This window comes from Rousettus aegyptiacus, unplaced genomic scaffold, assembly GCF_014176215.1.
Source record: "Rousettus aegyptiacus isolate mRouAeg1 unplaced genomic scaffold, mRouAeg1.p scaffold_m13_p_1, whole genome shotgun sequence".
NCBI classification, from domain to species: Eukaryota; Metazoa; Chordata; class Mammalia; order Chiroptera; family Pteropodidae; genus Rousettus; species Rousettus aegyptiacus.
Genome location: NW_023416284.1, coordinates 150,851,184 through 150,868,113, shown reverse-complemented (window position 1 = coordinate 150,868,113; position 16,930 = coordinate 150,851,184). Strand labels below are relative to the sequence as shown.

The window sequence follows — 16,930 nt, the reverse complement described above, 5'->3', positions numbered from 1 at the left end:
CAGCAGTTATGTTCCATTTTTGCCCCCTTTGCTCAAGCTCTTCCCTTCCTGTGAATTCCTGTATCCTAACTAGGCATTACCCAAATGCCCGCCTGTTTCTCAAAGCTCATTCTACAAGTCACCTCTGCAATGAAACATCTCTTGATTTCCTAGTTTGAAGTTTTTGCTTTTTGTAAATCTCATGATGACTCATAAATTTTGTGACTCTATTTTTAGTACTTCCCACATTCCTATATATGTGTGTCTGTATATATAACATTATATGTTATGTTATATGCTCTCTACATACATATGTTATATATAGGAAATCGAACAATTTCATTTTTGTAATACCTATCTTATCTTTGTTCTTTCAAGCCCCCTTTCGCACGGAGAAACATTTGTTAATATCTTGGCTTCATGCCTTAATGTTTCCGTCACTATCAGTTTTTCAACCAGTCTTATTTCCATTTATAAGACTCACTTCACTTTGTTTTAAAACTTGAATCTTGTGTTTAAAAGTTTTCCTCCCTTTGGTAGCTCAGCCTTAGCAAGTGAAGGCTGGGCACCAGGCACATTCTTCATGCACTTTTATCTCTCTGTATTTCCTTTGTACCTGCTCCTCTTGTGATGGACAAAAAATAGGGAGAGGGGGAAAGCCATGACCAGGAAAGCCTGCAGTAGTCATCTTCCTCACTGGCCACTTATGTAAATCCAGGATGCTCTGTTAAGGAAGTTCCCAGGAGGCACCACTTACAACAAGATTAGAAGCATCAATTTTGTCTAATTGTGGCCAACTCTCAAGTGTGCAGGCACGTGCAGGATGCAATTATTGTACTTCTTTGAATTTGCAAACTTAAGCAAAAAGGTTTTGGCCCCATCTTCAACTGACAGTCCCGCAACATGCGTGTTCTAGCGTCTCTCCTCAGTTGTTTGGTTTTGTATCTCCTAGAGTAGCTAGAAGTAATTTAATAGGTATCCTTGCTTAAGGATTTCAGCTTCCTAAAAGGAGGTGGGGGAGTGGCCTATTTTCTTCTTTGGCACTTTTCAGTGGGCTAAAGATGGGAGTGCCTGGGAGTTACTCCTATTACTGGCTGTTTCTCTGCCCTTAGAAGAAGGTAGATTCAATGTATTTTGTTTTCAACTACAATTCAGGGACAATAAGAAAACTACATTGTGTATCCTGTTATGTGTGTATATATTCAATCCAAAGTTTATGAACTTCTCTCTTTTCTGAATGATTTATTTTTTCAATTTCAAAAAAGAGTAAATGTGGCACTTTTAAGAGCTATAGGGCTTCCAAATATAGACTTTAGATTTCTTAAGCATATCTAACCTCTCACCCACCCCCCCCAAATTCTACCAGGAAACAAAAATGCAGAAAGAGTTCCACAGCCTCAGAAAGATGTTAAGTATAGCACCCCTACAGCTGTAACACCAAAAGCCCCAAACTCCAATTTTTTACCATCCCAATTATGGTCGTTTCATAAATTACAATCATGTTGACAAAATAATTGGATCCCCTTATTAGAATTCTGAGCTCAAGAAATTCCTGAGAAAACAATGCCAATTTCTGATACATGAAAAAATTAGTGTACTTGAATATATATTTTAGCATATATTAGTATTTTAGCAGAAATTGTTATAATCAAGAAATATTCCAGTTACATGAAAATAAAAGATAAAATTGCTGACAGTCAAATCAAGGTAAATATGAATGGATTTTTTTAGTCTAAGAATTAAATAAAATCTAACTATAACTATACTTAAATTGCATACTTATTTTAATACACATTTTTGGGTGAAGAGGTAGGGAAAATGTAAGGTGGTACAGTAGTTTGTCTCCAAGGTGGTTGCTATCAAGCCGCCTTAACCCCTACCACTGTGCACAAGCCATTTACTCATTGAGAAGTAAAGTCTGTTTCTCTATTTTGATTTGGAGTAGATCTCTGACTTCTCAGACCAGGAGAATACAGCAGAAGTATTATTATTTCCTAAAGTAGGTCTTAAGAAGCCTTGTAGCTTTGACCTTGGACAAGGTCTCCGGAAAGACGCTCTGGGGAAAACAGGCTCCCACCCTGAGACCACTATTAAATGAATCCCAAGTGAGAAATGTGGGAAGGCCATGTGAAGATGTGACCAACCTGTCCTCATCTATTCCAGCCAGCACCAACCAGGCACCAGATCAATTTTGAGAAACCTTTATGTCCCAGCCACCATCTGACTGCACCCTAATGAGTGGGACCGACACCAACACAGAACTGCCCAAATGAACCGAGTCAATACATAAACTTGTTTTAAGACACTATGGTTTGGGGTAGACAGCAAAGCAATAGATAATCAGACAGTTGCCCAGGCCTTCATCCTCCCTCATTTCTCAATTTTACATTATCTAAACTTATCTATTGTACTTATTGTTCCCAACACTCTACTCAGTGCTATTGCTCAAGCTAGTCTAATTGAAATGCTGCCATGGGGAAATAGACACATACATACACGAGAGAGAGAGAGAGAGAGAGAGAGAGAGAGAGAGAGAGAGAGAGAGAGAGAAACATGGAACTGTTTATGCTAATATAAATACTACCTATTTTTACAAGGCCCAGCTCAAGTTTCACCTATTTCCTTACTATGATCATATGGGGCTAAGCGAGCTCCTCAGGGATTTTTCTTTTTTTCTCTTTTTAAATAAAGAATCCAACACCAGCATTTATATAATTGCTTATATTAATGTTTAGTGGATATCCCTATCTGGCATACAAATCCCTTAAGAGATATCATTTCTTGTACCGCTTTGTAGGCCAGTGCTTTATATCACAGAAAGTACTTAATAAATCTGACAGTGTCAATAGAATTTTTATGCTAAATATCTATATAGAAAGAGGCTTAAATGAAGTCTTTTTGAGGAAAACGAGTAAAACTTAAGGACTTATACTTTTCTTGAAAAGGACAGCTTTTCTTACATGTCCACACGGCTTGCTCCTTTGCATCTCTACTCAAAAATCACAGAGTCTTTCTTTGGCCACACTATTTAAAATTGCACTCCTCTTCTAATATTGAATTTCAACATTCTTGTTATATTCTCTGCTTTATTTTCCCTTGTTGCATTTATGATATACCATGTTTTATATATTAGTCATTTATAATATTTGTCAAACTTCCACTAAAATATAAGTTCCATGAGCATAGTGACTTTTGTCCGTTTTGTTCACTGCTGCGATGTCATGTCTAGAACAATATCTGGTACTTAATAGGTGCCTAGTTGTCACCTGCTGAATGAATGAATGAATGAATCAATCAATCAAAACCAAGAATCGGTAAATTGAAGTTCTCTTATTTCAAACAATTAAATAGTCTATTGTCCCTTAAAAATAATTAAAGGTGCATGCCGAATTTGTCAATAAGGTTTTTGAAGTAAAGCAAACAAAAAAAAGACATACAGTTATGGAAAATATTGCTTAGTCATTCATGAGAAAACTTTATTATTGACATTTGGTTGCATATAATTTATACAGCAAAAGAGAAAATGATCTATATAGCTTAGCAGTTATGGATCTAGTGTATGTGGATCTATGCACTAGATCCATAACTACTTTATAAGTCATCCAATAAATTAAAAACTAAACCTGTTCAATTGCAGAACACTTAGAAGCAATGCTGAATACTCAACTACAACCTATTAAGAATAATGCAAACCAGCACGACAGGACTGATTTTGCAAGTTGTACAACACTTTTAATTCAAGTCAGATATAAGAATTTGGAAAGGCATTTTTGTATAAAATTGATCGTGTTATCTAAATTCAATCCCACATGTAACTAGTTAGATATATGTGTTTAGTTTTAAAAGAGTGTAGCTTGAGTGTACATTAAACTTGAAAAATTATAAGAATTGCAAGCAATGGAGAAGCAAATATGGTTAGGAAGTATAGTGAAGTTTGTTTGTTTTAACTTTTATGTGGAAAATTTTAAACACATTAAGCCGTGATGTACTACCATGAATCATAACCTAACTTTAACAGTTACTGATTTATGGGCAAACCTATATCCCATTCACTTCTCCTATAATATGTAGCTAAATTGCCAATAATATTTTGAAGCAAAACCTACACATCATGTAAGTTCATCTTACCTCAAATGATGCAAGCTTTTAAAATATATGACCACAATATCATTACCATACCTGAAAAATTAACGCTAATTCCTGCATATCATTAAATATCAAATCAGTGTTCAAATTTTCAATTGTTTATATATATCATGAATTTAAAATATTTTTTATTTTCAGTTTGAATCAGGATCTATGAGATAGCCACACTTTGCCACTGATTGATATGCCTCTTAGGTCTCTTTCAATCTAATGGTTCCCCCCTCCATCTGTTTTTCTTCCCATTCATTTTTGAAGTAATCGGATTGTTCTGTGGAGTTTCCCACTGCCAACATTTTCCTTTGGTAAGGTTTAGCACGTTCCTCCATCCTCTGTGGGGTATTAAAAATTTAAACCAAGGGTCAACAACTGTGGCCATGGGCCAAATATGTGCCATTACCTGTTTATTTTATTCGTTTTTTAAAAATAGACTTTATTTTATAGAGCAGTTTTAGGTCACAGCAACAAAGAGCAGAGAGAACCAAAAGGTCCCATTACACTTCAGTGTGTTCGAAGTTGTTTACATAAGGGTTAAAAAACAAAAACAAAAACAAAAACTCCACTCTTTTGTCCATTCCAGACATGTAATATTCATTTTTATTTAATTGTAAATATTTTATTGCCCATATGATGTTTTGACTATGGAGTAGTCAGAATTGCATTGCTTAATTACCAAACAGCTGAAGATTTATGATCAATTTCTAGGCTAATTACAGTGTGTCCAGAAAGCATATTATAAATGATTTCAATTACTTGACATATTTTATGAGACTGAATTTGATTGATTTCCTTCACCAGTGTTTTGTAGTTTTCCTCACATAGATCTTGTACATATTTTGTTAGATTTATACCTAAGTATTTCATTTTGGGGGGTGCTAATATAAATGATGTTGTACAATGGAATGAGTGCTGGGTTTAAACTCTCAGCCTTCAGCCAAAGAGATGTGTAAAATGTGCAAGCCATATGGACTTTCTTGGCCTTTGGTTGCAGATATTAAAAATGCGAATGTCTTCACAGATTCTGTTCACCTGACAAAGCACAATACAGAGCAGGCACTTCATAAAACTAGATTTCTTTGATTAAAAAAAGAGAGTCCTAGTTTATATTAGTGAGATGAAGAAAATTCTATTTGCCTTTAAATACCTTTTACAAATCATTTCTATCATTTGTAGATAAGTCCCACTTTACCAAGGCTCTAAGATGACTCTACATAATCAAGAATAGTTCTGACAGTGACCGCATTGTGGTCACAGTCTCTTGCCAGCAGAAGTCAGTATCACGTGATGGCTAAACACAAAAGCTTTGGAATAAAATCTGGTTCAAATTCTAGACATTCTCCTTGTTAGATATGGGTTCTTACTTTCTCACTTTCAGTTCCTTGATATGTAAAACTGCTAAGGATTTACTATACTTCTTTACATAGTATCTGGTACATAGGAAGAATTCGACAAAGAGTAATTATTACCACTAAATAAAGTTTCATTTTCATATGTAGATCCAGTTGTATGGTTACATAGAAGGGTACTCAGAGAATGAGGTCGTTTCAGAAGTTAAATGTAGGAAAGAGCTTTTCAAAGACAGAGCAAAACTGAGGATGAATAGTCAAGAGATGCTACCTAGAAGATGATAGCATGGACATACAAACATCTATGATAGCCTCCTGACAGGTCTAGTCTTTTGCCGGAAAAGAATGAGAACACATTTTAGAATACTAAGATAACTGTGAAATATGATTCTGTGCTAGAGGTTAATTATACAAAGGTGAAGGTTAGCAAAAACAAAACAAAACAAAACAAAACAAAACAAAACAAAACAAAACAAAACAAATGCTCCTTTACGTGAGTTACCACAAAAGGGAAGCCAGGTGCACTAACCTGCATCATTCTGTATATAAAAATTTCATCACATTTATATTTGGACTTTCAACCTTCTGACGACTCTGTATTTCAACATAAACAGAACAATATTTAAAAATTATATTTTGTAATAGAATCTGTGTTGGTGTTTCATATAAGTAAACAGGGAAAGCTTTGTTTATTTAACTTCATTAATTTTAGGCTTCTAGTAATTTGATTTGGGAAATAAGTTACAATTTGATTCATCATTCTTATCTCCAGAAAATGCAACCCTTCTTTCAATTCATGGAATAAACACTGACTACCTATTACATGCATGACACCAAGTTAGAAAGCAAAAATGAGAAAGACTGATAATATCTAAAGAAATTACAATCTAGGAAGAAATTTCAGGAATACACACACACACACACACACACACACACACACACAGGATACTTTACAAAAGAGAAGCACCTTTAAGAAACAGAGACTCTCCAAAATTCTAAAGAGATTCATGGACAGAGCAAGATTAGAAATGGAATAGCCCAGAGAGAATACCTAAGTAATCATAAGATGGACTTGAAGGATCAGAAATGGCTTTTTTGATGAGTCGATAGGTATTTGCCAGGACAAGGAAAAGAGGACAGACACTTCAAGAGGAGGGAGCATCATGTAACCTAATTGTGGATGCAGCTTTTGGTGAGAAATAGGTTGGGAAGTTTGAGAGTACACTGAGCAGAACTTTTGAGTGCGAGTGTGAGAAATATGTACCTAAAAAACATTTCATAAGATACCTAGTGCGGATTTACAACTATGGACACAACACTAGCCTTATTCTAGATCACTCAAATTTATAGTAAATAATATTAAGACCCACTCATATTATCCTCAATCATGAAAAGGAACACAAAAAAATGAATAATTTGATATAAGACATCTAGCAGGGAGATTTGTGTTAGGGTCACACATCTGGGAGCAAATGTATCACATACATCATTTGATATTAGGTTCTATTCTCTTATTCAGCCTGATCAATAATTGTGGCGAACCTGTGGTTTTTAAAATAAATTTTTAAAAATAAATTTATTTTGAAAATTAGTTTCAAGGATACAGTACATTCATTGGTTAGACATCTATAAAGTTCATAAAACAACCCCCAAATTGCTCCCTCCGTCCCCTGACCCTCCACTTAGCCATCATATTAATGCCAACTGCATTCCCTCTGCCATGCTCCCTGTGCCCAACTATCAACTACTAATTTGTACTTCTTTAACCCTTCACCCCATTCTCCCAGCCTCCTAACCCCCTCCCCTCTGTCTGTCACCAAATTGTCCACTATATTTGTGAGTCTGTTTTTGATTAGTTTGTTCTTTTTGTCCCTTAGATACCGCATATAAGTGAAATTATATGGTATTTATCTTTCTCTATCTGACTTATTTCACTCAGCATAATGACCTCTAGGTCCATCCATGTTGTTGCAAATGGTAGGATTTCATTTTTTTAATGGCTGAGTAATATTTCATTGTATATGTGAACCATAATTTATTTATCCAATTGTTTGTTGATGGGCATTTAGGTTGCTTCCATATCTTGGCTATCGTAAATTGTGCTGCCATGAATATTAGAGTGCATAGATCTTTACGAATTATTGTTTTGGTGTTTTGGATAAATTCCCAGAGTGCAATTGCTGGGTCAAAAGGTGTATCCATTTTTAATATTTTGAGGAAACTTCATACTGTTTTCCATAGCAGCTGTACCAATTTGTAATCCCACCAACAATATATGAGGATTCCCTTTTCTCCACATCTTCACCAACACTTGCTGTTTTTTGATTCATTGATGATAGCCATTCTGATAGGTGTGAGGTGATATCTCATTGTGGTTTCAATTTGCATTTCTCTTATGATTAGTGACCTTGAGCATCTTTTCATATGTCTATTAGCCATCTGTATTTCCTCTTTGAAGAAGTACCTGTTCAGGTCTTCTGCTCATTTTTTTCATTGGATTGCTTTTTTATTGTTAAGTTGTATCGGTTCTTTATAAATTTTGGATATTAACTCCTTATCAGATGTATCATTAGTGAATATCTTCTCCCAAACAGCCAGTTGTCTTTTTGTTTTGTTGATGGTTCCTTTTGCTGTACAAAACCTTTTTAGTTTGATGTAGTCTATTTGTTTATTTTTTCTTTTGTTTCTCTTCCCCAAGGAGATATATCTGAAAAGAAATTCCTATTAGTAATATCAGAGAGTTTACTGCCTATCTGCCTATGCTTTCCTCTAAAAGTTTTATGGTTTCAGGTCTTACATTTAAAACTTTAATCCATTTTGAGTCTATGCTTCTATACAGTGTAAGAAGATGGTCCAGGTTCTTTTTTTGCATGTATCTGTCCAATTTTCCCGACATCATTTATTGAAGAGACTGTCTTTACCTTATTGTATATTCTTACTTCCTTTGTCATATATTAAATGAACATATAGGTGTGGGTTTATTTCTGGGCTGTCTATTCTGTTCCATTGAACAACGTATCTGTTTTTATGCCAGTACCATGCTGTTTTAATTACTGTAGCTTTGTAATATAGTTTGATATCATGCAGTGTGATACCTCCAACTTTGTTCTTCTTTCTCAAGATTGCCATAGCTCTTTGGGGATTTTTTATGGCTCCATATAAATTTTAAAAGTATTTGTTCTAGTTCTCCAAAAAAATGCCATTGGTATTTTGATAGGGATTGCATTGAATCTATAGATTGCTTTGGGTAGTATGGCCATTTTAACAATGTTGATTCTTCCTACTCATGAACAGAGTATATGCTTCAATTTATTTGTATCTTCTTCAATTTCTTTTTTCAATAACTTATAATTTTCCAAAAATAGGTCTTCTATCTTCTTGGTTAATTTGATTCCTAGGTATTTTACAGTTTTCGATGCAAGTGTATGTAAATGGGATTGTTTTCTTAATTTCTCTTTCTGAAATTTCATCATTGGTATATAAAAATGCCACTGACTTCTGAATATTTATTTTGTAACCTGCTACTTTAATGAATTCATTGATCAGTTCTAACAGTTTTTTGGTGGAATCCTTAGGGATCTCTCTATATAGTATCATGTCATTGGCAAATAACTAGAGTTACTTCTTTTCCAATTCGAATGCCTTTTATTTCTCTTTCTTGTCTCATAACTGGGGCTAAAACTTCCAATGCAGTGTTGAAGAGGAGTGGTGAAAGTGGGCATTCTTGTCTTGGTCCTGATCTTAAGGAAAATGCTTTTAGCCTTTCCCCATTGAGTGTGATGTTAGCTGTAGTTTGTCATATGTGGCCTTTATTATGTTGAGGTGTGTTCCCTCTATTCCCACGTTGCTGAGACTTTTTATCATAAATAAATGCTGGATTTTGTCAAACGCTTTTTCTGCATCTTTTGATATGATCATATGATTTTTGTTTTTTGATTTGTTAATGTGGTGTATCTCATTAATTGATTTGCAGATATTGAACCAATCTTGCATCCCAGGAATAAATCCAACTTGATCGTGGTTTATGATATTTTTAATGTATTGCTGAATTCGGTTTGCTAATATTTTGTTGAGGATTTTTGCATAAATGTTCATAAGAGATATTTGCCTATAGTTTTCTTTTTTTGTAATGTCTTTGCCTGGTTTTGAAATCAAGGTAATGGTGGCCTCATAAAAGGAAATAGGGAGCCTTCCCACTTTTTGAATTTTTTGGAATAGTTTGAGAGGAATAGATGATAATTCTTTGAATGTTTGGTAAAATTTGCCTATGAAGCCATCCGGCCCAGGACTTTCGTCTTGGGGGAGGTTTTTGATTACTGATTCTGTTTCACTGGTAGTAATCGGTTGGTTCAGGTTTTCTGCTTCTTCTTGACTCAGTCTTGGGAGATTATATGTTTCTAAGAATGTGTCCATTTATTCCAGATTCTCCAATTTGTTGGCATATAATTGCTCATAGTATTTTCTCATGTTTCATTGTATTTCTGCGGAGTCCGTGATTATTTCTCCTCTTTTATTTCTGATTTTATTTATTTGAGTCCTCTCTCTATTTTCCTTGATGAGTCTGGCTAAGGGTCTGTCAATTTTGTTTATCCTTTCAAAGAACCAGCTCTTGGTTTCATTAATCTTTTGTATTGTTTTTCTAGACTCTATTTCATTTATTTCCGCTCTGATTTTTATTATTTTCTTCCTTCTATTCACTTTTGTCTTTGTTTGCTGTTCTTTTTCTAGTTCCTTTAATCGTAAGGTTAGATTGTCTATTTGAGCTTTTTCTTGTTTCTTGAGGCAGGCCTGTATTACTATGAATTTCCCTCTTAGGACTGCTTTTGCTGTGTCCCGTAAATTTTGAGTCATTGTATTTTTTATTTTCATTTATCTCTAGGTATCTTTTGATTTCTTCTTTGATCTCATTAATAACCCATTCATTGTTTAGTAGCATGTTATTTAGCCTCCATGTGTTTGTGTATTTCCCAGTTTTTTCTTGTAGTTGATTTCTACTTTCATACCATTGTGATCAGAAAAGACGGTTGATATGATTTCAATCTTCTTAAATTGATTGAGATTTGATTTGTTTCCTAACATGTGGCCTATCCTTGAAAATGTTCCATGTGCACTTGAGAAAAATGTATATTTTGCTGCTTTGAGATAAAATGTTCTGAAAATATCTATTAAGTCCATCTGTTCTAGTCTATCTTTTAGGACCATTGTTTCTTATTGATTCTTTGCCTGGAGATCTGTCCATTGGTGTCAATGGGGTGTTAAAGTCTCTTACTATGAGTGTATTACTATTGATCTCTCCTTTTTGTATTGGTCAATAATTGCTTTATATATGTAGGTGCTCCTATGTTGGGTGTGTATATGTTTACTAAGGTTATGTCCTCTTAATTTATTGATCCCTTTGTTATTATGTAATGCCCTTTTTTATCTCTTATTATAGCCTTTGTTTTAAATTATATTTTATCTAATATAAATATTGTTACCCCTGCTTTTTTTTCATTTCCATTTACATGAAATATCCCTTTCCATCCCTTTACTTTCAGTCTATGAGTGTCGTTTGATCTGAAATGGGTCTCTTGTAGAAAGTGTATATATGGGTCTTATTTTTCTTATGCATTCCATTATCCTATATATTTTGACTGGATCACTTAATCTGTTTACATTTAAAGTGATTACTGACAGTACTTTGTTACTATCATTTTATTATTCATATTTGTTATTTCTATTTTCTTTTTACCCCTTCTCTTTTAACAGAAGACCTTTTAACATTTCTTGTAATGCTGGCTTGTTGGTGATGAATTCCTTAAGTTTTTTTCTGTCTGAAAAGCTCTTTATCTCATCTTCCATTTTAATTAAAAGCCTTGCTAGGTAGAGTATCCATGGTTGTAGATTCTTGTTTTTCATAGCTTTGAATATTTTTGCCATTCCCTTCTGGCCTACAAAGTTACCATTGAAAAGTCAGCAGACATTCTTATTGGAGTACCCTTGTAAGTAACCAGCTTCCTTTCTCTTGCTGCTTTTAAGATTCTCTCTTTGTCTTTGATCTTTGCCATTTTAATTACGATGTGTCTTGATGTAAGTCTGTTTGAACTCCTCTTGTTTGGAACTCTTTGTGCTTCCTGAACTTGTATATCTAATTCCTTTGCCAGGTTAGGGAAGTTTTCTGTCATTATTTCTTCAAATAGAGTCTCAATCCCTTGCTTTCTCTCTTCTTCTTCAGGTACTCCAATGATTTGGATATTTTAGTTCTTCCTGTAGTCCCAGAAATCTCTTTAACTATCCTCGTTTTTTAAAAGTCTTTTTTCTTTTTGTTGTTCTGATTGAGTGTATCCAGCTACCTTGTCTTCCAATTCACTGATTTAATCATCTGCTTCATCCAATCTACTGTTTAATCCTTGTAGCGTATTCTTCCTTTCCATGATCGTATTCCTCATTTCTGTCTGTTTTTTTTTTATATAGTTTCTATGTCCTTTTTTATGCTCTCATTGTGCTCAGCCATTCTCTCCATGAGTTTGTTGAGCATCCTTATAACCATTACTTTGAACTGCAACTCTGGTAGGTTGCTTACCTCCATTTCAGTTAGCTTATTTTATGGAGTTTTCTCTTGTTGTTTCATTTGTGGCATGTTTCTTTGTTTTCTCATTTTATTAGCCTCTCTGTGTTCTTTTCTATGTGTCAGGAATATTTGTTTCATCACTCAGCCTTGGCCAGATGGCCTAATGTGCAAGGCGTCCCGTGTGGCCAGTGGCGCACTCTCCCTGATCCCTCGTGCTGTGAACTCTGGACATGACCTTTGTGTGAGTTGTGTGTGATCTTCTGTTGTTCCCAAGCCTTTATCATTGTTAGTGGGTCAGTGGGTGGGATTAGCAGGCAGTGTACTTGTTGCAATCACCTTTTGTGTGTATCACTACTGGAACTAGTCAGGAGTTGCTCCATTGTGGTCTGGTGCCAGCCTCCAGATGCGTTGGTTTTGTGGCCCCTCACGAGGGACTCCCCCATAGGCCAAAGTAAGCCACTGCTTTTGATTGCTCAAGTCTACCTGGTGAGAACCACAAAGAGATCCACTTATGGTTGTTGCCTATGCTGGATCTATAGGTGAGTAGAAGAAACAATGCTGTAGGCAGCTTTCAATTATTCCCTGTCCCTGACCTATGGCATTTTAGCAGAGGGACCAGTGCTCCTCAAGGCCTGACACTGCCTATCAGTTGCTTGTGAATCTCTGAAACCGGTTGACCCTCTGGGTGATATGTGTGTTGGGTGGCAGAGGAATCCTGGGAGTCTTCTGGATCCAGTGAGTAAATTTCCCCCTGCTACTCGCAGTGTCAGTTTACATGCCCACACTGTCTCTGTGGCTTGCAGTACAAGTTTCTACTCATAGCAAGTTCAACTGTTGCCCACTCTGGGCCTAAATGCGCTACCCCAGAGCAGGGGCAGCTGCCTATTAATGTGCAGTGGGCACTTGGTGTACTGGATGGTGCAGGAGCTCAGGGAGTTAAGGGCTGTCATGCCAATACAGACTCCTGCACTCTCCTTAAGAGATATTCCAGCTCATAAAGGCAGCAGTGGTCTGTCCACAACTGTTTTCCTCAAAATGTGTTCACTACACTAGCCAAGGTCTGTTTGCCTGCACTAACTGCTCAACCCCAGAGCCAAGCAGGGCACAAGAGGCTGCTTGTCAATGGGCTTGGGTATTTTGTGGCTTGGGAGAAGTGGTATCTCAAGGAGACAAGGTCCATTCAGCCAATACAGCCTCAGTCTTGCTGCAACCTCCATGCCTGGGCATTCCTGCTGTAGATCCAGATCACAGTGAGAAGAGCTGCCATCAGGGGCGTTCCCACAGACCCCTGTGTTCCCCAGACACAATATTGCAACTCTTGCAGGCAGCAAAGGTCTGCCTGCTGTTGATTTCCATGCAGTGACCACCCCGTGCCAGCCAAAGTTTGCTGTCCGTGTGTGGATTAGGTGATCAGGTGAGGGGAAGGGCAGGCCTGTGTCAGTTCACTGTCAATGGGCCACTTGGGGCAATTTGTGAGTAAGGTGGGGTAGGGTCTCAGAGAGACAATGGCAATCAGATCAATACAGCCTCAGTCTTGCTGCAAATTTAGTAACTGTTGTAAATTTCCAAAGACCCAGATCACAGCAAGACCCTCTAGTTTCTACAGTCGGAGTTACTGGAATATCCTAGATTGGGACCTTGGGCTAGAGAGCCCCCAGATGAGACTAGGACCCTACTCTCCTTCAGGAGAGCCTCTGCAGCCTCACTCTCCCTCCCAGTGATCCTCCACCCCCTGCAAGTGCGGATCCAGCCCAATTCAGGACTTTGCCCTTCCTACTGGCTTCGATGTGGCTCCTTTATATTATTAGACATAGGTGTTATGATCAACTAGATTTCAAGTGATTCTCCACATTGATTATTTTATAATTTGTTTGTAATTTCAATGTGGTCCCGGTAGGAGAAGAACCCTGCTTTTACCTAGTCTGCTGTCTTCCCTTGACTGCGAATCTGTTTTTTTTATAGTCATCCCCAATAACTCATCCACAGTTGGTCCACAGATCATGTTTTGAAAATACTACTCTACAGCAAGGTTCCCAGCATGGCACCTATGGAACAGGTTCCATCATTGAAGATAATCACACATATCCAGGTAAATAGGCATCCTTAAAGTAAGACCTAGGCAAGCACAGCTCCCATATGGCTAAAGCACAAAAAAAAACCCAAACTCCAATTTTTGTACCATTTCAGTTACGGTCATTTCTTGAAACATATTCATGTAGGAAAAAAAAAATAGCCAAGGCGTCTTACTAGAATTCTGACCTCAAGAAATTCCTGAGAAACCCCTCCAATTTCATTTTTTTCTTTTTTCTTTTTTTTATGCTTACAGCACCTGGTCTTCCTAGGTGGTTTCCCATCCAAGTACTAACCATGCCCCACCTTCCTTAGCTTCTGAGGTCAGATGGAATCGAACTTGTTCAGGGTGGCATGGCCGTAGACTGAAACACCTCCAATTTCTGATAGATAAGAGAATTACTGGCAGAAATTATAATCGACAAATATTGCAGGTAGATGAAAACAAAAGAATCAGTTTGCTGGCAGAGCAAAACCAAGGTATATATCAATGGATTTTTTAGTCTAAGGAATAATATAATCAAGATCCAACTATCATGAAAATGAATACTCATTTAAATACTAATTTTGGGGTGAAGGGGTATAAGACAGGAAAAAATATAAGGTGATTCAGTAGCTTGTCTTCAAGATGGCTGGTTTTGTAGTAGGACACCAAGAGCTCTAAATCCATTCACTGAAAATGCTCCTTTAAAGCTCCTTTTGGTTTTCAGTCAGTACTTGGTCAGCTTGCCTTCTCCCTTTTCATTACCAATCATTTTTCTTTTACAGAATACAACACGGGATGTTTCTGAATTTCATCAGCAATTCAATAACAGGAATTGCCGGAACAAGGAAGTGTGGCTATAGTATCACCTCTTAGCAGGCACAGTCAAGTTCAACTATTTAGCTATACATTTTCCTTCCCTACTAGAAGGTAGAGGACCTTGCTTTAAAAAAGTCACCTACATATACGTGATTCACTTACAAGTCATTGCTTAAAGGCTTTAACTAATTTCCATTTCTGTTTCACTTATTTTGTTTCCAAGGCAATACATCTTATCTGTTACATTACTTTAAACAAAGATTACATTGTCTCATAATAGTCTCATGATTTTTATTTCTTTGCCACATTCTCTGGCAAGTTCCATGAAGTGTTGGCCCCTGGGTATATTGAACTTTACCTTACAGAGGAAATCATTGTTTGATGTTGGCAGGCTACCTGATCATCAAAGATTACTCTAACACTCTGTTAGAGTTAGTACCCTTTCTGACAAAACCCCACACTTAAACCTACCCTTGTGACAAAGACTTAAGATTAAAAATCAAATTGTAGCTTCTGTGGAGCATACCAGTAATTTAACTTTTTGAACACAGAATAAAATATTAGTTTCTGTCCTTCATACTGAGACTCTCAAATCATTCTTTTCTCTACATCATTATCTCTAAGGAAATTCCGCTGCTTTCATGATTTGACTGAAACTCAAACCTGACATTTAGAGCATTCCTTAACTTTAACTCCTTCTCATGTAAATTTCATGTCCTACTTAAATTCCATATTTCTGCCTAAACTTCTCAAGTTCCTCCATTCATGATTTCTCTCTCCCTCCTCACAGTGGTTCCTTACTCCCAACATTTCTTGTTATTGATCATGTCACTTTGTGAGTATATGTCTAATCCCTGTAAGCCATGGAATTAAATGTGATGATGTCATGTTTTTTAAAAGTTAATTAATTAATCAATTAATTTTTTAATTGAAGAAATGATTTAAATTTTTCCTCTCTTCCCCCTCCCCTCTGGTAACTAGTCCATTGTTTATGTCCATGAGTTTCTGTTTGTTTGTCCTATTTATTTCTTGCTTTAGGTTTATAGCCCACATACAAATGATATCATATGATTTTCAACTTTTTCTGTCTGGCTTATTTCACTTAGTATGATTATTTCAAGGTCCATCCATGTTGTTGCAAATGGCAATATTTCATCTCTTCTTATGGATGAGTAATATTCCATTATATATATGTAATGGTGTTGTGTTTTTAATTTCAAATTTCACTTGTTCATTGCTTGGAATTGTTCCTTAGGCTTATGATTAAGTCTCAGTTATTTAGTGAGCCTTGCCTCTGAACTGTGAACTTCACAAGTGCTTGTCATTTACTCACTGACTCCCTTATATAGGACAAGATTGTAGAGTGGGCTGGAGTTGAGTATTTTCCTTCCCCTACATTGGTTAGGCTCTGATAAAATTCCAGTAATTTAGGCTCCAGTAAAATAGTTCCTTTTGAAGGAAGGGCTTGTTAAGAAGAACAGAAAGCTCTGGCATATATAAAAATGGTTCATTTCCCCTCCCATTAGTAGAAGCATGAGGCGATTTTTCTCCAGTATTCACTTGAGAGCCTGGTTCAGTTCCTAAAGGTAAAACTCACGTAAATTGGCTCTCTCTCCTGTGCTGGGCCCTTCAGATTTTTAATTCTCAGAATTGTCCACTCTGAGCCTCCAGCCATTCATGAATTATGGTTCAGGTTTTCCTTCACAGCACTAGTTCCCATGGAGGTTTCTGTTCCAGTAAGTTGTAATTCTCTATATTCTCCTGTGTATCTTAATTTGGGGAGTAGAAGTTTGCCTTGTGACCTCACTTCTTTTATGGAACTAAGAAGAGTTGTCGATTTTTCAGTTTATCCAGGTTTTTACTTGTTTTTGTGGTGGATTGACAACTTCCAAGCTCCTTATATGCTGGATTACTAACCAGGAGCCTGCAACCAATTCGTTTAAATTTTATTGGATCATAGCTACATTTATTTATTAATTTATGTATTATCTGTGGCAGAGATGAGTAGTTGCGACAGAGATCACAAGGCCCACAAAGTCT

The 16,930-nt window shown here is 36.4% G+C and overlaps 1 pseudogene; it reads right to left on the bottom strand.

The window, feature by feature from the left end:
* Nucleotides 1-14,335: 14,335 nt before the first annotated feature.
* Nucleotides 14,336-14,454, bottom strand: LOC118605405 (annotated as a pseudogene).
* Nucleotides 14,455-16,930: the final 2,476 nt, after the last annotated feature.